At 41.3% G+C, this 23,003-nt stretch overlaps 1 long non-coding RNA gene across 1 annotated transcript; it reads left to right on the top strand.

Moving 5' to 3' along the window:
- Positions 1 to 811: 811 nt before the first annotated feature.
- LOC149978357 (uncharacterized) lies at positions 812 to 10,997 on the top strand. The gene is made up of 2 exons (XR_016486215.1): positions 812 to 1,447; positions 10,362 to 10,997. It is a non-coding gene; the product is annotated as an uncharacterized LOC149978357 (long non-coding RNA).
- Positions 10,998 to 23,003: the final 12,006 nt, after the last annotated feature.

Below are 23,003 nucleotides of genomic sequence, written 5' to 3'. Positions count from 1 at the left end.
AGGGAACGTTCTCTGCGGGACGTCACTGAGGACCATGTCAGTTCTTTTTCAGGACGTTCTCAGGACTTTCATTTTACTAGTCATTAGGATGTTGCGTGATGGTCCCAGGGGAACGTTCTCTACGGGACGTCACTGAGGACCATGTCAGTTCTTTTTCAGGACGTTCTCAGGACTTTCATTTTACTAGTCATTAGGATGTTGCGTGATGGTCCCAAGGGAACGTTCTCTACGGGACGTCACTGAGGACCATGTCAGTTCTTTTTCAGGACGTTCTCAGGACTTTCATTTTACTAGTCATTAGGATGTTGCGTGATGGTCCCAAGGGAACGTTCTCTACGGGACGTCACTGAGGACCATGTCAGTTCTTTTTCAGAACGTTCTCAGGACTTTCATTTTACTAGTCATTAGGATGTTGCGTGATGGTCCCAAGGGAACGTCCCAGCAAAACAAATATTAGACGTTAGGATGTCTGCAGGACTTCACTAACTGGTTGCCTAAAGTGGTCAGGACATTGTGTCATGGTCCCCTGGAGGTTTTGTCTAGTTCCCGGTGTCATGACACTTAACAACCAGATCGTAAATAACTGGCAGAAACTCTCCCTTCTGCTCTGCTGAAAAATGTGCACGTAGAGAGAGACTCTGGCCTAAAAACTCTAACATCCAAATATTGGACATTTGAATATTAGTTTTGAGATCATATCGTTTGGAATGGTTGGTGGGGATCTAAACAATAAATCATGTCAAAAGTTTATTGTTTTGTGACATCATTAAGGATGTTATAACTAAATAACTATCTTTGAAAGTTTACGCATTTGAGGTGTCAGGGTTGCATCTAAAGGTTGTAAAACTTATATGAATCCATTTGTGAAAAGATAGCAATGTGATTTTAGCCTTCCAAATAATAATTGTTTTTCTTGCAAAGACTTGTGCTAGTCAGTGGCTACGCCCCGAATGAGGTCAGAGTTTGTGTCCACATGATAGAACGCCCCTTTTTTTTACAGAGTGCTTTAAAGGACTCGCTGAAGAATTACATTAGACCAGAGAACGTGAGGACCATCCACACGTTGAAATGGTTGGAATTTAAATGAGACCAGACGGTGTGGATTGGGGGCTACACGGCTGACAAATGGTATAAAACTTACAAGACCAGAAAATGGTAAGACCCTCTGAAACTCTCGAGTGAAGAAGATAAAGACTATCCCAGAACATGCAGTCTGCAGCTGTTCAAGTACCAGTAGCCTAGTGAACTTGACCAAAGACCACCGCGTGTACAACATCTGGAGGATACATTCTAGAAAAACGCTCCAAGGCAAAGATAAACTACAACCTACAACTACAACTAAAAAGGACATTGTGACCTCTGGTGGACAAACCAGAGACTTCTGTCGAACTCCTCCTCAAAGACGGACTGGGTGATTTCAACAGCGAGAAGGCAAAGACATACAAGCGTAAATATACACATTGCAATTATTTTTGAATGAGTGGTCGTTCATGTGCAAAAGTATTCATTCTCATGAGTATAAATTCAACATGTATATACCAGCCCACTCTCTTTGTCTCTCCCACTCTCTTTATCTTGCCTTTCCCTTCCCATTGTGTAACCAAACGGTCATATTGGGTTAGTCCACTAGGGACTTTTCATTGCATTATGTTAGTAATCGATGATCTATACTGTGTGTGTGTTTATGTAATTCTGTGTGGTTATTTAGTTAGTTAGTAAATAAATAATTAAGCCAATTTGTGTATCGCTAATTCATAATTTAGGCTAGGGTTCGTGCAGATTTATGAGGTCAACGATGTTCAGAATGAGACTGATATGAGGAAATTATTGATTATTGACTGTTATGATATCGAGAGATTCTGATATATTCTTGAGTTATTTCGGGAAACGGTAACTCATTAAACAAACTTCTCCCGTGGTACCCCAAGTTACTAATGAGTTAATTCTTACATGATTAATTTAATCACGTAATAAATTAAACATAGTTAATTATTCGATAAATAGCATGTCATCACATGAATGATACTCACGTTACGACACCGGTTTGTCCCGGGAAAGTCCCCAAGGACGTTTTTAGGACGTTCTTGGGACATTGTGTCATGGTCCCCTGGAGGTTCAGTGGTGAAGGACACAGAGTTCTGTGGTGGACACACAGGACTATGTTCTGCGGTGGACACAGAGGACTATGTTCTGTGGTGGACACAGAGGACTATGTTCTGTGGTGGACACAGAGGACTATGTTCTGTGGTGGACACAGAGGACTATGTTCTGTGGTGGAGGACACAGAGGACTATGTTCTGTGGTGGACACAGAGGACTATGTTCTGTGGTGGACACAGAGGACTATGTTCTGTGGTGGACACAGAGGACTATGTTCTGTGGTGGAGGACACAGAGGACTATGTTCTGTGGTGGACACAGAGGACTATGTTCTGTGGTGGACACAGAGGACTATGTTCAGTGATGGAGGACACAGAGGACTATGTTCAGTGGTGGAGGACACAGAGGACTATGTTCTGTGGTGGACACAGAGGACTCTGTTCTGTGGTGGACACAGAGGACTCTGTTCTGTGGTGGACACAGAGGACTATGTTCAGTGGTGGAGGACACAGAGGACTATGTTCTGTGGTGGAGGACACAGAGGACTATGTTCTGTGGTGGTGGACACAGAGGACTATGTTCTGTGGTGGAGGACACAGAGGACTATGTTCTGTGGTGGTGGACACAGAGGACTATGTTCAGTGGTGGACACAGAGGACTATGTTCAGTGGTGGAGGACACAGAGGACTATGTTCTGTGGTGGACACAGAGGACTCTGTTCTGTGGTGGACACAGAGGACTCTGTTCTGTGGTGGACACAGAGGACTATGTTCAGTGGTGGAGGACACAGAGGACTATGTTCTGTGGTGGTGGACACAGAGGACTATGTTCTGTGGTGGACACAGAGGACTATGTTCAGTGGTGGACACAGAGGACTATGTTCTGTGGAGGACACAGAGGACTATGTTCAGTGGTGGACACAGAGGACTATGTTCTGTGGTGGACACAGAGGACTATGTTCTGTGGTGGAGGACATTTAGAACTGTTGTAGTAAAAAATACTCCAAAACACATGATTCTAACTGCATATATATTGTCAACGTTTCAGTATACATGTAGTTATATCATGTTTCAGTATGCATAATGTTATATCATGTTTCAGTATGCATAATGTTATATCATGTTTCAGTATGCATAATGTTATATCATGTTTCAGTATACATAATGTTATATCATGTTTCAGTATACATGTAGTTATATCATGTTTCAGTATACATGTAGTTATATCATGTTTCAGTATGCATAATGTTATATCATGTTTCAGTATACATGTAGTTATATCATGTTTCAGTATGCATAATGTTATATCATGTTTCAGTATGCATAATGTTATATCATGTTTCAGTATGCATAATGTTATATCATGTTTCAGTATGCATAATGTTATATCATGTTTCAGTATGCATAATGTTATATCATGTTTCAGTATACATAATGTTATATCATGTTTCAGTATACATAATGTTATATCATGTTTCAGTATGCATAATGTTATATCATGTTTCAGTATGCATAATGTTATATCATGTTTCAGTATACATAATGTTATATCATGTTTCAGTATACATAATGTTATATCATGTTTCAGTATGCATAATGTTATATCATGTTTCAGTATGCATAATGTTATATCATGTTTCAGTATGCATAATGTTATATCATGTTTCAGTATGCATAATGTTATATCATGTTTCAGTATGCATAATGTTATATCATGTTTCAGTATGCATAATGTTATATCATGTTTCAGTATACATGTAGTTATATCATGTTTCAGTATACATAATGTTATATCATGTTTCAGTATGCATAATGTTATATCATGTTTCAGTATGCATAATGTTATATCATGTTTCAGTATACATGTAGTTATATCATGTTTCAGTATGCATAATGTTATATCATGTTTCAGTATGCATAATGTTATATCATGTTTCAGTATGCATAATGTTATATCATGTTTCAGTATACATAATGTTATATCATGTTTCAGTATACATAATGTTATATCATGTTTCAGTATGCATAATGTTATATCATGTTTCAGTATACATAATGTTATATCATGTTTCAGTATGCATAATGTTATATCATGTTTCAGTATACATAATGTTATATCATGTTTCAGTATGCATAATGTTATATCATGTTTCAGTATACATAATGTTATATCATGTTTCAGTATGCATAATGTTATATCATGTTTCAGTATGCATAATGTTATATCATGTTTCAGTATACATACTGTTATATCATGTTTCAGTATACATAATGTTATATCATGTTTCAGTATACATAATGTTATATCATGTTTCAGTATACATAATGTTATATCATGTTTCAGTATACATAATGTTATATCATGTTTCAGTATACATAATGTTATATCATGTTTCAGTATGCATAATGTTATATCATGTTTCAGTATGCATAATGTTATATCATGTTTCAGTATGCATAATGTTATATCATGTTTCAGTATACATAATGTTATATCATGTTTCAGTATACATAATGTTATATCATGTTTCAGTATACATAATGTTATATCATGTTTCAGTATACATAATGTTATATCATGTTTCAGTATGCATAATGTTATATCATGTTTCAGTATACATAATGTTATATCATGTTTCAGTATACATAATGTTATATCATGTTTCAGTATACATAATGTTATATCATGTTTCAGTATACATGTAGTTATATCATGTTTCAGTATGCATAATGTTATATCATGTTTCAGTATACATAATGTTATATCATGTTTCAGTATACATAATGTTATATCATGTTTCAGTATACATAATGTTATATCATGTTTCAGTATGCATAATGTTATATCATGTTTCAGTATACATAATGTTATATCATGTTTCAGTATACATAATGTTATATCATGTTTCAGTATACATAATGTTATATCATGTTTCAGTATGCATAATGTTATATCATGTTTCAGTATACATAATGTTATATCATGTTTCAGTATACATAATGTTATATCATGTTTCAGTATACATAATGTTATATCATGTTTCAGTATACATAATGTTATATCATGTTTCAGTATGCATAATGTTATATCATGTTTCAGTATACATAATGTTATATCATGTTTCAGTATGCATAATGTTATATCATGTTTCAGTATACATAATGTTATATCATGTTTCAGTATGCATAATGTTATATCATGTTTCAGTATACATGTAGTTATATCATGTTTCAGTATGCATAATGTTATATCATGTTTCAGTATGCATAATGTTATATCATGTTTCAGTATACATAATGTTATATCATGTTTCAGTATACATAATGTTATATCATGTTTCAGTATGCATAATGTTATATCATGTTTCAGTATGCATAATGTTATATCATGTTTCAGTATGCATAATGTTATATCATGTTTCAGTATACATAATGTTATATCATGTTTCAGTATACATGTAGTTATATCATGTTTCAGTATGCATAATGTTATATCATGTTTCAGTATGCATAATGTTATATCATGTTTCAGTATACATAATGTTATATCATGTTTCAGTATACATAATGTTATATCATGTTTCAGTATGCATAATGTTATATCATGTTTCAGTATACATAATGTTATATCATGTTTCAGTATGCATAATGTTATATCATGTTTCAGTATACATAATGTTATATCATGTTTCAGTATGCATAATGTTATATCATGTTTCAGTATACATAATGTTATATCATGTTTCAGTATGCATAATGTTATATCATGTTTCAGTATGCATAATGTTATATCATGTTTCAGTATACATACTGTTATATCATGTTTCAGTATACATAATGTTATATCATGTTTCAGTATACATAATGTTATATCATGTTTCAGTATACATAATGTTATATCATGTTTCAGTATACATAATGTTATATCATGTTTCAGTATACATAATGTTATATCATGTTTCAGTATGCATAATGTTATATCATGTTTCAGTATGCATAATGTTATATCATGTTTCAGTATGCATAATGTTATATCATGTTTCAGTATACATAATGTTATATCATGTTTCAGTATACATAATGTTATATCATGTTTCAGTATACATAATGTTATATCATGTTTCAGTATACATAATGTTATATCATGTTTCAGTATGCATAATGTTATATCATGTTTCAGTATACATAATGTTATATCATGTTTCAGTATACATAATGTTATATCATGTTTCAGTATACATAATGTTATATCATGTTTCAGTATACATGTAGTTATATCATGTTTCAGTATGCATAATGTTATATCATGTTTCAGTATACATAATGTTATATCATGTTTCAGTATACATAATGTTATATCATGTTTCAGTATACATAATGTTATATCATGTTTCAGTATGCATAATGTTATATCATGTTTCAGTATACATAATGTTATATCATGTTTCAGTATACATAATGTTATATCATGTTTCAGTATACATAATGTTATATCATGTTTCAGTATGCATAATGTTATATCATGTTTCAGTATACATAATGTTATATCATGTTTCAGTATACATAATGTTATATCATGTTTCAGTATACATAATGTTATATCATGTTTCAGTATACATAATGTTATATCATGTTTCAGTATGCATAATGTTATATCATGTTTCAGTATACATAATGTTATATCATGTTTCAGTATGCATAATGTTATATCATGTTTCAGTATACATAATGTTATATCATGTTTCAGTATGCATAATGTTATATCATGTTTCAGTATACATGTAGTTATATCATGTTTCAGTATGCATAATGTTATATCATGTTTCAGTATGCATAATGTTATATCATGTTTCAGTATACATAATGTTATATCATGTTTCAGTATACATAATGTTATATCATGTTTCAGTATGCATAATGTTATATCATGTTTCAGTATGCATAATGTTATATCATGTTTCAGTATACATAATGTTATATCATGTTTCAGTATACATAATGTTATATCATGTTTCAGTATACATGTAGTTATATCATGTTTCAGTATGCATAATGTTATATCATGTTTCAGTATACATGTAGTTATATCATGTTTCAGTATGCATAATGTTATATCATGTTTCAGTATACATGTAGTTATATCATGTTTCAGTATACATAATGTTATATCATGTTTCAGTATGCATAATGTTATATCATGTTTCAGTATGCATAATGTTATATCATGTTTCAGTATGCATAATGTTATATCATGTTTCAGTATACATAATGTTATATCATGTTTCAGTATGCATAATGTTATATCATGTTTCAGTATGCATAATGTTATATCATGTTTCAGTATGCATAATGTTATATCATGTTTCAGTATGCATAATGTTATATCATGTTTCAGTATGCATAATGTTATATCATGTTTCAGTATGCATAATGTTATATCATGTTTCAGTATACATGTAGTTATATCATGTTTCAGTATACATAATGTTATATCATGTTTCAGTATGCATAATGTTATATCATGTTTCAGTATGCATAATGTTATATCATGTTTCAGTATACATGTAGTTATATCATGTTTCAGTATACATAATGTTATATCATGTTTCAGTATGCATAATGTTATATCATGTTTCAGTATGCATAATGTTATATCATGTTTCAGTATGCATAATGTTATATCATGTTTCAGTATACATAATGTTATATCATGTTTCAGTATGCATAATGTTATATCATGTTTCAGTATGCATAATGTTATATCATGTTTCAGTATGCATAATGTTATATCATGTTTCAGTATGCATAATGTTATATCATGTTTCAGTATGCATAATGTTATATCATGTTTCAGTATACATAATGTTATATCATGTTTCAGTATACATAATGTTATATCATGTTTCAGTATGCATAATGTTATATCATGTTTCAGTATACATACTGTAGAGTTAAATCTGTGAAGAAGATCAAAACACATGCTGCTTGCCTAGTGCATTGTTTTTCAAAAGCCTTAAATATACTCAAACGGTGGAGACTCGAAAAAGAGGTGGACGGAATGTTTACCCCTGTACATATGTCCCCCCTCTATCACATAGGTTAAAGATTGAGACAGAGAGAAGAGATAGAGAGATAGCAGATACATAGAGAGAGAGAGAGAGAGAGAGAGAGAGCAGATACAGGGACAGCAGCAACGCGACAGTAAGGCTCGTATTTCTCTGCAACCCACATTGGGCATTGACTCCAGGGCTGAGTGGAATACTGAACGTCACACTGCACCACAGCAGGACTGGACCAGGACCACTAGGACTACGGGATGACGATCAGATGGAGATGAAACAATGGAATCCGCCAAGGATGACTGATATCACCTCTAATATTGAAATAAATCACATTTTATGGGTCGCATACACATATTTAGCAGATATTATTGCAAGTGTATCGAAATGCTAGTATTACCACTAAGGATGGCTGATATCACCTCATACCTTTCTACACACTGTATGTGGATTATATATATATATACTTTAGGAGAGATGTGTGTATCTCTGTCCAGTCATGTCCTGTATACGTTAGACATTTGTACAGTAATAAAGGAAAGCAAATTCATTAGGCAAGAGAAGGCATTTGCACAAAGTTGACCACTGGTATTGTTCAGCATGTTTCTTACCTTTCCTTACTCATTCTATTTTGTGATTGAAATATTTCAAGCTATCTGCAGTTCTTTAAAAAAAAAAATTGAAATTGGTCACTGTTCATTTGACATGATAATTGAAGATTTAACATACCAATTCACTTAACAAAATGAGTTATCCATTGTATTGTTAAATAAATAAATACTGTTTGGAAATAAAGTCCTCTAAGATCTACCCAGATCATTGTTCATTTATGAACATAAACTTTTTGTCATGATAATTATTGGTGCGGGAATGAAGGAGGGGAACCGTTCAGATGTGGCCACGCAATTATACATGACTTTAATTAAACCATTTTTCCTTTCCTCAGCCATGGAAATCCTAATCTCTAAATAAAGTAAATGTCTCCCCTCCCCTCCCACCAATTTGGCTCTGTGAAGGCATTTAATTCCTTCTAATTGGTTCAGCCAAGCCCCTCCCACCTTTGTGATGTGTAACATTCTGCATAATTAATTGGTGAAGCTTTAGTGGCAGTAGAAGAGCTGAAGGGCTGCAGCCAGCTCTAACACGCACCATTAAAATACTAATCAAGCAGTGTGATATAAAAGAGAGATCTATGTTGTCGTAGACTATAGAAGATGAAATCCCACCAAGGCTTCCTGCTTCCTTCCAGCCCTGTCCTAGGAGGCTAAACTGTACTGCATGGAACTCTTAACCTGTTCAATACCTTGGAGAAAGAGTGGACCCTAATTAGAAGGTGCAGGGCCAACCCTTACAAATAAAAAACACATGAAAAAAATCACATGTGAAAAAACACGTGGATTTCAGACACAGGTTAAAATGTCTTTTAGATTTGGAATTTTCACGAGTCAGACAGTGGTTTGTGGACACGTCTAACATTTCACGTGAACAAATCTTGTCACTTGGGACAAACAAACACGTGAGGTTTTCGGACACGTGTGAAGTTTCACGACTCAGACACGTGGTTTCCCAACATTCTGCATGTGATATTATTATAGGTCTTTTTATATAGCTGGAGGGATTAGAACCCGGTTCTCATACGGGAGAAGCCAACGTTACGTTCATTTCAAATTAACTGTGAACAACTTGAAATGAAAAAAAAATGATAATAACTGCAGATATCTTGAAACATTTTAAACGTAAAATAGAACGAGTCATGGTTGCTCATGGTCATGTGATGAGGAAGCCTCGTCTGCGACTTCAAAATGAGTGCTGTTTGAATGGTCAAAATTTAACCAAGAAGGGCAACACTCATTCTGAAGTCGCAGGTGGGACTTCCTCGTCACGTGACCATGAACAACAATCCCGACTCATGTCCACAACACTTTCACATGTGCATTTTCATATTTAATGTCAACTAAGGGCTGTCAAACGATTCAAAAATGTTTTTGAGTTTATTGCAGGATTTGCTGTGATTCATCACGATTCATTGCAAATTCATAATTTTCTCAAATTGAGCTGTAATTTAAGATTTTCTATACAAAAAGCCTTACAAGAATATTGCAGTTTTGATTTTGTTCAAAGGAACGGTTAGTAAAATCAGATAAACACACTTGTCACGCCCTGATCTGTTTCACCTGTCCTTATGCTTGTCTCACCCCCCTCCAGGTGTCGCCCATATCCCCCACTCATCCCCTGTCTGAATGCCCCTTGTCTCCTGTTTCCAGTAACACGCCGAATGGATGTCTCAGAAATAAGAAATAATTTTTAGTACACTTTAGTTATTATGCTCAGGTAGGATAAGTTACATTTTTACAGAATGTCATTACAACTTTTGCAATTCCATTTATGGAAACACTGTAACCTGTTAACCCTGCCTTTACACATGTGAGCAGAATAACCCTATTTCACCACCACACGTCAACTTGCAATTTCAAATGGGATTATTTCATGTGATTGTTTTTTTTACATGTGAGAATGCCCTTCCATATGTGAAAGTGAGATTTTTACTTTGCATTTTTCTTAAATGTGAAAACACCACCTTTTCACATGTGCAACTGCAATTACATACGAGGTAAAAACATGTTTTTCTTCTCACGTGAAAAGGTGGTGTTAACATGTGAACTCCAAATGTTAAACGGGAAAATATGCTTGCGCATGTGAAATTTAAGCTCAACATGTGAAACTGCAAATTTGACATGACATTATACGACGTTCTGGTGCCACGGTAATGTCTGAGGTGTGTGTTGCACAGAACAGAACAGTCACTAAGAATTCAATTTAATAAAAAAATATAAATTCTAATTGTGAAATATTTGTTTTCCATGTTAAAAGGGACACACAGCTATGGTTTCATCAATAAAAAGAGAAGCAGACAAACATCATGACAATGATTAATGCAACATACCTCCAATTATCTTGTCAAAGTCAACGCTGTGCTCTATTTATTTAACTAGACAAGTCAGTTAAGAACTAATTCTTATTGACAATGACGGCCTACCCCCGGGCCAAACCCTAACGACGCTGGGCCAAACCCTAACGACGCTGGGCCAAACCCTAACGACGCCGGGCCAAACCCTAACGACGCTGGGCCAAACCCTAACGACGCCGGGCCAAACCCTAACGACGCCAGGCCAAACCCTAACGACGCCGGGCCAAACCCTAACGACGCTGGGCCAAACCCTAACGACGCTGGGCCAAGCCCTAACGACGCTGGGCCAATTGTGAGCCGCCCTATGGGACTCCCAATCACAGCCAGTTGTGATACAGTCTGGAATCGAACCAGGGTGTCTATGGTGACACCTCTAGCACTGAGAGATGCAGTGCCTTAGACTGCAGCGCCCCTTGGGAGCCCCTGTTGTGTTACGCAGACGTCGATTGATCAGAAGAGACTGTTGTTCTTGTGGCTGTCACTTCCAAGTGTAAATGGACAGTCTCTGGTAGTAGTAAAAGACTGGTGTCAAAATACACAAAACGTCACAGTAATGCAATGATTGAGGGAGGCATAGAGTACTACGCTTGGCCTTCTCCACTATACTAGTGATGTTAAGCTCATAATTAGAGGGTATACAAGAATGAACTGGAGCCGTATGCTTTGCTTTCGGTACATACATGTATAATGCATGTAATAAACAGTATATATTTGCTATAAGGAGAGAGAGAAAAAAATGTCCCGCTCCAAGGGATGCAAAATGTAACGTCACAAGTAATTCCATCAGGAAAACAGTGCAAGATCCACAGCCTTTGGCTAGAATCATGCAGATTTACCATGGCATGGGGTTGCATCCCAAATGGCACCCTATTCAATATATAGTGCACTACTTTTGACCAGAGCCCTGTTCAAAATTAGTGAACTAAATAGGAAATAGGTTGCCATTTGGGATGCAGAGAGCGACTGTGGAAAGGATGTGCCAGGTTATAAATAGGATGGCAGGCACAGTTGTACCCCCTGGTTGTGTCAATAGACTACTGTTTCATAGGGGGCTAGAGGATTCCCCCGCTGACTAAATAGCAAAACACCCCCCAATGTCATGCAGTGTACTAACAGAGACATACTGGTGAAGTGCAGCCAGCCAGCTCATACCCAGGAGGAGAAACATACTGGGGAAGAGCAGCCAGCCAGTCACTACCCAGGAGGAGATACATCATACTGGTGAAGTGCAGCCAGCCCATACCCAGGAGGAGATACATCATACTGGGGAAGAGCAGCAAGTGGGTCACTACCCAGGAGGAGATACATCATACTGTGGAAGAGCCGCAAGTTAGTCACTACGCAGGAGGCGATACATACTGGGGAAGAGCAGCTAGTTAGTCACTACTCAGGAGGAGATACATACTGGGGAAGAGCAGCCAGCCAGCCCATACCCAGGAGGAGATACATCATACTGGGGAAGAGCAGCAAGTTAGTCACTATGCAGGAGGAGATACATCATACTGGGGAAGAGCAGCCAGCCAGTCACTACCCAGGAGGAGATACATACTGGGGAAGAGCAGCAAGTTAGTCACTACCCAAGAGGAGATACATCATACTGGGGAAGAGCAGCAAGTTAGTCACTACCCAGGAGGAGATACATCATACTGGGGAAGAGCAGCAAGTTAGTCACTACGCAGGAGGAGATACATACTGGGGAAGAGCAGCCAGAGAGTCAATACCCAGGAGGAGATACATACTGGGGAAGAGCAGCCAGCCAGTCACTACCCAGGAGGAGATACATCATGCTGGGGAAGAGCAGCCAGCCAGTCACTACCCAGGAGGAGATACATACTGGGGAAGAGCAGCCAGCCAGTAACTACCCAGGAGGAGATACATCATACTGGGGAAGAGCAGCAAGTTAGTCACTACGCAGGAGGAGATACATCATACTATGGAAGAGCAGCCAGCCAGTCACTACCCAGGAGGAGATACATACTGGGGAAGAGCAGCAAGTTAGTCACTACCCAGGAGGAGATACATACTGGGGAAGAGCAGCAAGTTAGTCACTACGCAGGAGGAGATACATCATACTATGGAAGAGCAGCCAGCCAGTCACTACCCAGGAGGAGATACATACTGGGGAAGAGCAGCAAGTTAGTCACTACCCAGGAGGAGATACATACTGGGGAAGAGCAGCCAGCCAGTCACTACCCAGGAGGAGATACATCATACTGGTGAAGTGCAGCCAGCCCATACCCAGGAGGAGATACATCATACTGGGGAAGAGCAGCAAGTGGGTCACTACCCAGGAGGAGATACATCATACTGTGGAAGAGCCGCAAGTTAGTCACTACGCAGGAGGAGATACATACTGGGGAAGAGCAGCTAGTTAGTCACTACTCAGGAGGAGATACATACTGGGGAAGAGCAGCCAGCCAGCCCATACCCAGGAGGAGATACATCATACTGGGGAAGAGCAGCAAGTTAGTCACTATGCAGGAGGAGATACATCATACTGGGGAAGAGCAGCCAGCCAGTCACTACCCAGGAGGAGATACATACTGGGGAAGAGCAGCAAGTTAGTCACTACCCAAGAGGAGATACATCATACTGGGGAAGAGCAGCAAGTTAGTCACTACCCAGGAGGAGATACATCATACTGGGGAAGAGCAGCAAGTTAGTCACTACGCAGGAGGAGATACATACTGGGGAAGAGCAGCCAGAGAGTCAATACCCAGGAGGAGATACATACTGGGGAAGAGCAGCCAGCCAGTCACTACCCAGGAGGAGATACATCATGCTGGGGAAGAGCAGCCAGCCAGTCACTACCCAGGAGGAGATACATACTGGGGAAGAGCAGCCAGCCAGTAACTACCCAGGAGGAGATACATCATACTGGGGAAGAGCAGCAAGTTAGTCACTACGCAGGAGGAGATACATCATACTATGGAAGAGCAGCCAGCCAGTCACTACCCAGGAGGAGATACATACTGGGGAAGAGCAGCAAGTTAGTCACTACCCAGGAGGAGATACATACTGGGGAAGAGCAGCAAGTTAGTCACTACGCAGGAGGAGATACATCATACTATGGAAGAGCAGCCAGCCAGTCACTACCCAGGAGGAGATACATACTGGGGAAGAGCAGCAAGTTAGTCACTACCCAGGAGGAGATACATACTGGGGAAGAGCAGCAAGTTAGTCACTACGCAGGAGGAGATACATCATACTATGGAAGAGCAGCCAGCCAGTCACTACCCAGGAGGAGATACATACTGGGGAAGAGCAGCAAGTTAGTCACTACCCAGGAGGAGATACATACTGGGGAAGAGCAGCAGGTTAGTCACTACGCAGGAGGAGACACATCATACTATGGAAGAGCAGCCAGCCAGTCACTACCCAGGAGGAGATACATACTGGGGAAGAGCAGCCAGCCAGTCACTACCCAGGAGGAGATACATACTGGGGAAGAGCAGCAAGTAAGGCACTACCCAGGAGTTGATGCATACTGGGGAATAGCAGCCAGCCAGTCACTACGCAGGAGGAGATACATACTGGGGAAAAGCAGCAAGTTAGTCACTACGCAGGAGGAGATACATACTGGGGAAGAGCGGTAAGTTAGTCACTACCCAAGAGGAGATACATACTGGGGAAGAGCAGCAAGTTAGTCACTACCCAGGAGGAGATACATACTGGGGAAGAGCAGCAAGTTAGTCACTACGCAGGAGGAGATACATCATACTATGGAAGAGCAGCCAGCCAGTCACTACCCAGGAGGAGATACATACTGGCGAAGAGCAGCAAGTTAGTCACTACCCAGGAGGAGATACATACTGGGGAAGGAGGAGATAAATACTGGGGAAGAGCCGCAAGTTAGTCACTACCCAGGAGGAGATACATACTGGGGAAGAGCAGCAAGTTAGTCACTACCCAGGAGGAGATACATACTGGGGAAGAGCAGCAGGTTAGTCACTACGCAGGAGGAGACACATCATACTATGGAAGAGCAGCCAGCCAGTCACTACCCAGGAGGAGATACATACTGGGGAAGAGCAGCCAGCCAGTCACTACCCAGGAGGAGATACATACTGGGGAAGAGCAGCAAGTAAGGCACTACCCAGGAGTTGATGCATACTGGGGAATAGCAGCCAGCCAGTCACTACGCAGGAGGAGATACATACTGGGGAAAAGCAGCAAGTTAGTCACTACGCAGGAGGAGATACATACTGGGGAAGAGCGGTAAGTTAGTCACTACCCAAGAGGAGATACATACTGGGGAAGAGCAGCCAGCCAGCCACTACCCAGGAGGAGATACATACTGGGGAAAAGCGGCAAGTTAGTCACTACGCAGGAGGAGATACATACTGGGGAAGAGCAGCAAGTTAGTCACTACGCAGGAGGAGATACATCATACTATGGAAGAGCAGCCAGCCAGTCACTACCCAGGAGGAGATACATACTGGGGAAGAGCAGCCAGCCAGTCACTACCCAGGAGGAGATACATACTGGGGAAGAGCAGCCAGCCAGTCACTACGCAGGAGGAGATACATACTGAGGAAAAGCAGGAAGTTAGTCACTACCCAGGAGGAGATACATACTGGGGAAGAGCGGCAAGTTAGTCACTACCCAAGAGGAGATACATACTGGGGAAGAGCAGCCAGCCAGTCACTACCCAGAAGGAGATACATACTGGGGAAAAGCAGCAAGTTAGTCATTACCCAGGAGGAGATACATACTGAGGAAGAGCAGCAAGTGGGTCACTACCCAGGAGGAGATACATACTGGGGAAGAGCAGCAAGTTAGTCACTACGCAGGAGGAGATACATACTGGGGAAGAGCAGCAAGTTAGTCACTATGCAGGAGGAGATACATTATACTATGGAAGAGCAGCCAGCCAGTCACTACCCAGGAGGAGATACATACTGGGGAAGAGCAGCCTGTCAGTCACTACCCAGGAGGAGATACATACTGGGGAAGAGCAGCCTGTCAGTCACTACTCAGGAGGAGATACATACTGGGGAAGAGCAGCAAGTTAGTCACTACCCAGGAGGAGATACATACTGGGGAAGATCAGCAAGTTAGTCACTACCCAGGAGGAGATATATACTGGGGAAGAGCGACAAGTTAGTCACTACCCAGGAGGCGATACATACTGGGGAAGAGCGGCAAGTTAGTCACTACCCAGGAGGAGATACATACTGGGGAAGAGCAGCAAGTTAGTCACTACGCAGGAGGAGATACATACTGGGGAAGAGCAGCAAGTTAGTCACTACGCAGGAGGAGATACATACTGAGGAAGAGCAGCAAGTTAGTCACTACGCAGGAGGAGATACATCATACTATGGAAGAGCAGCCAGCCAGTCACTACCCAGGAGGAGATACATCATACTGGGGAAGAGCAGCCTGTCAGTCACTACCCAGGAGGAGATACATACTGGGGAAGAGCGGCAAGTTAGTCACTACCCAAGAGGCGATACATACTGGGGAAGAGCAGCCAGCCAGTCACTACCCAGAAGGAGATACATACTTGGGAAAAGCAGCACTTAGTCACTACCTAGGAGGAGATTCATACTGAGGAAGAGCAGCAAGTGGGTCACTACCCAGGAGGAGATACATACTGGGGAGGAGCAGCAAGTTAGTCACTACGCAGGAGGAGATACATTATACTATGGAAGAGCAGCCAGCCAGTCACTACCCAGGAGGAGATACATACTGGGGAAGAGCAGCCTGTCAGTCACTACCCAGGAGGAGATACATACTGGGGAAGAGCAGCCAGCCCCTACCCAGGATCAGATACACACTGGGGAAGAGCAGCAAGTTAGTCACTACCCAGGAGGAGATACATACTGGGGAAGAGCAGCCTGTCAGTCACTACTCAGGAGGAGATACATACTGTGGAAGAGCAGCCAGCCAGTCACTACGCAGGAGGAGATACATACTGGGGAAGAGCAGCCTGTCAGTCACTACCCAGGAGGAGATACATACTGGGGAAGAGCAGCCTTTCAGTCACTACGCAGGAGGAGATACATACTGGGGAAGAGCAGCCAGCCAGTCACTACGCAGGAGGAGATACATACTGGGGAAGAGCAGCCAGCCAGTCACTACCCAGGAGGAGATACATCATGAAGTCCAAGGATCCATATGGGTGAGATAGGAATCGTTGCCTCAGAATTTGTGTGGAACTGAATGGGTTGTGCACACGCAGAAGATTACAAGGAAGTGCTACTGCCCAGGAGGAGCTACATCATGGCTTCCAGCACTTGATTTACCTAACTACGAGGTGTGAGATAGGAAATAATTGCTGCTCAGATGTTGTGTGGAACTGAATCGGTAGTCCACATGTTAAAAGGTGTGAAAATATACTGTACATTATATATTTATTAAACTGAAGGTGAGGTCCACATGTGAAAATATACATGATATATTTATTAATTTTAAGCTGAATTGGTCGTCCACATCTGCAAATGTGTGAAAATATACATAATATATTTATGAAATTGAAGGTGACGTCAACATGTGCAAATATGTGAAAATACAAGTAACATATTTATTAAACTTAAAGGGTAGTCCACATCTGCAAAATTGTGTTAATATAAATTATATATTTATTAAACTGAAGGTGACGTCCACATGTGAAAATGTGTGAACATATACATGATATATTTATTAATATGGCTCGACAACATTCCGCTGAAAAGGCAGAGTGTGAAATTCAAAAATATTTTTTAGAAATATGTAACTTTCATACATTCACAAGTGCAATACAGCAAATTAAAGATGAACTTCTTGTTAATCTACCCATCGTGTCCGATTTCAAAAAGGCTTTACAGCGAAATCACAACATATGATTATGTTAGGTCAGAGCCTAGTCACAAAAACACACACAGCCATTTTCCAGCCAAAGAGAGGCGTCACAAAAAGCAGAAATAGAGATAAAAATTCATCACTAACCTTTGATGATCTTCATCAGATGGCACTCATAGGACTTCATGGTACACAATACATGTATGTTTTGTGCGACAAAGTTCACATTTATATCCAAAAATCTCAGTTTACATTGGCGAATTTTCAGAGAGCCACATCAATTTACAGAAATACTCATAATAAACTTTGATAAAAGATACAACTATTATGCACAGAATTATAGACATACTTCTCCTTAATGCAACCGCTGTGTCAGATTTCAAAAAAGCTTTAAGGAAAAAGCAAACCATTCAATAATTTGAGTACGGTGCTCAGACACAAAAACAAGCCACGCAGATATCTGCCATATTGTGGAGTCAGTAAAAGTCAGAAATAGCGATATAAATATTCACTTACCTTTGATGATCTTCATCAGAATGCACTCCCAAGAATCCCAGTCCCACAGTAAATGTTTGTATTGTTCGATAAAGTCCATCATTTATGTCCAAATACCTAGTCCACATGTGCAAACGTGTGAAAATACACATAATATATATTAAGCTGAATAGGTGTAAGGTTCTACTTTTTTTAAATCTTGCTCAATCTTATGTTCTTTTTCTTTGTGTTCTGGAATGTAGCCCTGTTTCTTTGTGTTCTGGAATGTAAGCGCTGTTTCTTTAGGTTCTGGAACGTAGCCCTGTTTCTTTGTGTTCTGGAACGTAGCCCTGTTTCTTTGTGTTCTGGAACGTAGCCCTGTTTCTTTGTGTTCTGGAACGTAGCCCTGTTTCTTTGTGTTCTTGAACGTAGCCCTGTTTCTTTGTGTTCTGGAACGTAGCCCTGCTTATTTGTGTTCTGGAACTTAGCCCTGTCTTTCATTTTGGTTAATGGATTTCACCTGTGTTGGTTTCTCACCTGGTCTCATCAGCTCCCTATTTAGTTCAGTTCTTTTTGTTTGTATGGTTGTGAGGTATTGTTTGTTTTTTGACTGCCTACCTGTGTTTGACCATTGCCTGCGACTATGATTTCTGCCTTCTGCAAAGGCTTAATTAACATCTGCCGCGCTCTGCGCTCAGCCATTGCCTTGTTCGCCCCCCACGGGGAAATAAGGGTCCCCCCGCTGCCATGCAGGTAGGTGTGTCCTAATTTCTAAATATCTCCCAGAAGAAATTTTCCGTCCCAGTATTGATAAACGTGAAGGGGGTTACCAAGTACATAGAAGGCTTGATAGATTCGGGAGCAGTATCGATCACCAGCTAGTACAAGAGCTTGACATTTATCTAACACCTGTCACCCCTCCCTTAAGGATTAACACCCTGGACGGGCAGCCATTGGGCACGGGCTTCATCACGCACCTGACACAGAGCGTCACCCTCCAGACTGGAGTCTTCCACACCGAAACCATTCAACTCATGGAACTCTCGTCCCTCAAACATCCACTCATCCTCGGACACCCCTGGCTTTGTCGTCACGACCCTGCCATCTCGGGGCAACAAGGTAAACTACTGTCCTGGTCTTCTACCTGCTTCTCTAGTTGTCTCAGCCTACCCTGCAGAGCCACCACCATTGAGGACTCTGCCTCTGCAGTGCCACCCACCATACCATCTGAATACAGCAATGTCTTCAGCAAAACCAAGGCCTCCAATCTGCCACCACATTGCCCAGGAGTCTGTCCTATTGACTTACTCCCTGGATTGTCCACACCGAAGGGCTGTGTTTACCCCTTATCTATCCCGGAAAATGAGGCAATGGAGAACTACTACATTGATGAATCACTCAAACAGTTTTATTCATCCTTCTTCCCCGGCTGCGTCCAGCTTCTTCTTCGTTGGAAAAAAGGACTGTGGTCTCCGTCCATGTATTGATTATCGTTGCCTGAATGTGTTTCCCTCTTCCTCTGATCCCAGCGACCCTTGAACAAGTGGGCCGTGCCAACATCCTCACTAAACTCGACCTGCGAAGTGCATAGAACCTTGTTCGTATACGTGAAGGCGACAAATGGAAGACAGCCTGTATTACCGCTCGAGGGCACTACGAATACCTGGTCAAGCTCTACGGCCTTACGAAGGCCCCCGTCGTCTTCCAATCCTTTATGAACGAGATTTCCCAGGATATGATAACCTGCTTTCTCATTGTCTACATTGATGACATCCTGATTTACTCCCTGAAGGAACACATACAGCATGTGCAAAAGGTTCTTCAACGGCTCCTTGACCATAACCTTTTATGTGAAGACTGAAAAGAGTGCCTTCCATGTAAACTTCCTCGGCTTCGTACTGACACCTGGAGGGGTCCTCATGGATGAGGACAAAGTCAGCGCCGTCAGTAACTGGCCCAAACCCACCACGGTTAAGGAACTCCAACGTTTCATTGGTTTCTCCAACTTCTATCGTCGGTTCATTCGGAACTTCAGTTCTATGGCCGCTCCCCTCACTGCCCTTACCAGCCAAAAGACCCGGGCCCTTCAATGGACTGATACCACCCTGACTGCGTTCAACAACTTCAAACGCATCTTCACCTCAGCTCCTGTCCTTTGCCAACCTGATCCGACCCTTCCTTTCACCCTGGAGGTGGATGCCTCCGAAGTAGGAGTAGGAGCCATACTCCCTCAGTGGGTGGGGACACCTCCCAAATCACATCCCTGTGCCTTCTTCTCCAGGAAGTTATCCCCCGCTGAGCGAAATTACAATGTGGGGAACAGAACTCCTCGCCATCAAGCTGGCCCTCGAGGAGTGGTGCCACTGGTTGGAAGGCTAATAACATCCCTTCCTCGTCCTAAAGATCATCGTAATCTGGACTATATCAGAGGGGCCAAAAGGTTAAACTTCAGACTCGCTGGGCTCTTCACATTCCTCCATTTTCATGTTACTTACATCCCTGGAAAGAAAAACTTAAAAGCTGATTCAATCTCTCCCCAATTTGACCTTCCAACCAGTAACTCAGACCCTACACCCATTCTCCCTTCCTCTTGCATTATGGTCCTTAGACCGGTCCTGGTACAGTGGGAGGTTCACTCTGCCATACAAGAAGCCCTAGCCTCAGACCCGGCTCCTCCTGAGACACCAGCTGGGAGGAGTTACGTACCAGCAGTTGTTAGACCCCAACTCATGCAATGGTGTCATACGTCCTTGGGGTCAGGACATCCGGGCATTACACGAACCACCGAACTTCCAGCCGGAAGTTCTGGTGGTCCTCACTGGCATCCGACATAAGGGATTACGTCCTGTCCAGTCTGCGCCCAAACCAAAAGCCCTCGTCATCTCCCTTCCGGGAAGCTTCAACCTTTGCCCATCCCTCACAGACCCTGGTCCCACATAGCTGTTCATCACAGACCTTCCTGAATCCTCTGGTAACACCACCATCCTTGTCATAGTATACAGTTTTTCAAAAATATGTCGTCTGGTTCGTCTTCCTCATCTTGAAAATAAAGAAGAGCCGCACACTCTAGGACCTCAGATGCAATAATGTAATGTCCAACGTTTTGACAGGCAAGCCGTCTTTCTCATCTACCTAACGCCATGGAATTGGCGGAGTGTATGTTCCCCAGTTTGTCCCCAGTTTGTCTCCCATGTGTGGAGAGCCTTCTCAGTCTCTCCTCCGGGTACCACCCCAGACTAACAGGCAGACGGATCACCTGAACCAAGAAATAAGGAAGTACCTCTGTAAACAATGTTCTGCCTCTCCACACGACTGGAGTTGATATATGGCCTGGCCCGAATACACTCAGAACTCACTTATGCACTCATCCCTCCGCCTTATTCCATTTCAGTGTTTCCTTGGTTACCAAACACCCCCCGCCCCCCATTTTTTACATGAGGCGGCGCCTGGTACTGTCCCAGTTGTCGACAACTGAGCGGGTATGGGAGACCGTCCACCGCCGTCTGCAGGAAGCCTCTAATACCCAGAAACGCTTTGCCGACAGATGTCGCCGATCTACGCCACTCTTTCACCCTGGACAGAGTTTGTGGCTCTCTACCGGAGACATCCGGCTCTGCCTCCCCTGCAAAAAGTTCTGTCCTCGCTTCATTGGTCCCTTCAAGATAACCCTGTCACGTACCGTCTCCAGTTACCCCGTCATTATAAAATCTCCTCGTCCTTCCATGTGTCTCTGTTAAAAGTGGTCACCTACAGTCCTCTTCATCCTCCAGTCTCTAGGATGGGGAACCTGCCTATGCCAAACGGGCCATCCTTGATTCCAAATGCCTGAGAGGTCGCCCCCACTACCTAGTGGACTGCGAAGGTTATGGGCCTGAAGACCGGTCCTGAGTCCCCGACCAAGACATCCTCGACCCAGAGATGATTCAGGCATTTCACCATGATCGTCCCGCTCCCCGATCTCGGGGTCGACCGCAGAAAAGACCCACTGGACATCAGCCTCGATGCAGAACGTTGGGTGAGTACACGACCTCGTTGAACCAGCCTGCCGGACCTCGCCCACGAGGTAGGCGTCCGCCTCTGCTCCACCCTCCGGTGCTGTTGGGCCGTCAGGAGCTCCACCCTCCGGTGCTGTTGGGTCGTCAGGAGCCTCCCTTGGCCACTTTTAACAGCTCTACCTATATTTATTAAACTGAGTGTGTAGTCCATGTGAAAACAAAATAAAAACATTTAAATGACTTAACTGCTGGGAAAATGTTCTGACAGTCATAAATAAATACCTGTATATTATTGTACTATCACGTCACATTGCATTGAAAACATTCGTTGCAGAAGGTTATATTTTTAAACCTGGAAATCACAGATCACTTTTTCTTGTTCATTTGTTATTGACTAACCTTTTTTGAAATAACCATCCTAAATGAGCACAAACGACAACGCCTCTGTACCAACCAAACCATTCAGTTGACAGAATGCTGTACCATGGCATATCTCCCCCTCAGGGACGGTTCTGCTGTCACCTGCTGTACTGGATTGAATGTTTACTGTGGCTTCCCTGTAATAGTAGTGTCACACATGACATTACATTGAAGCATCTGGCTAATCTAAATACTAGCTTCTAGGCA

Source organism: Oncorhynchus mykiss, chromosome 14 (genome assembly GCF_057628025.1).
Source record: "Oncorhynchus mykiss isolate SJ-2025 chromosome 14, ASM5762802v1, whole genome shotgun sequence".
Classification (NCBI taxonomy): domain Eukaryota; kingdom Metazoa; phylum Chordata; class Actinopteri; order Salmoniformes; family Salmonidae; genus Oncorhynchus; species Oncorhynchus mykiss.
This window is presented reverse-complemented; position numbering and strand designations above follow the sequence as displayed.